Here is a 661-nt window from a genome sequence, read left to right as displayed (position 1 = left end):
TTGTATATTGATTTTATATCTTGCAACTCTACTAAATTGGTATATTAGCTCTGACAATTTTTTTTGTTGAGTCCTTGGGGTTTTCTGTGTACATTGTCATATTATGTGCATACAGTGACAGTTTTACCACCTCTTTACCAATCTGAATGCCTCTTATTTCCTTCTCTTGGTATATTGCCCTATCAAGTACTTCCAATATTGAATGAGAGTGGTGATACTGGGCATGTTTGTCTGGTCCCTGTCCACAAAGAGTCTTTCTCCATTGAGAATGTTGTTGACTTTTGATTTTGTGGAGTTTTTAAAATTATTATTCATTTTAATGAAAGTTTACAGCGACTTTGGATTTCCATTCATTCATTGTTGCACTTTTCTCCCTGCCCAAACTCCTCCCCACCCCGCCCCAGTTCACTCTTCTCTTGAAAAGTAAAATAAAAATTTTTTTACTGTTATAAAATCCCTCCTTCCAAGTCCACTCGATTATTCAGCCTTCATTCTGGACTCCTGTCATGACAATATATAATCATATATTCTTTTAAACAATTCTCTCCCTTATCTGTTTCAATGCAGTACACATAATTTACCCCATCTTTCTCAGTCTCTCCTCAACCCCAATGTCAGTGGCACTATGTAGTATTTGTCCTTTTGTGACTGAGAGATTTCA

Source organism: Elephantulus edwardii, unplaced genomic scaffold (genome assembly GCF_000299155.1).
Source record: "Elephantulus edwardii isolate Elephantulus edwardi_28Jun2011 unplaced genomic scaffold, EleEdw1.0 scaffold00623, whole genome shotgun sequence".
Taxonomy (NCBI): Eukaryota; Metazoa; Chordata; class Mammalia; order Macroscelidea; family Macroscelididae; genus Elephantulus; species Elephantulus edwardii.
The sequence above is the reverse complement of the archived record's forward strand: the minus strand, read 5'-3'. Positions refer to the sequence as shown.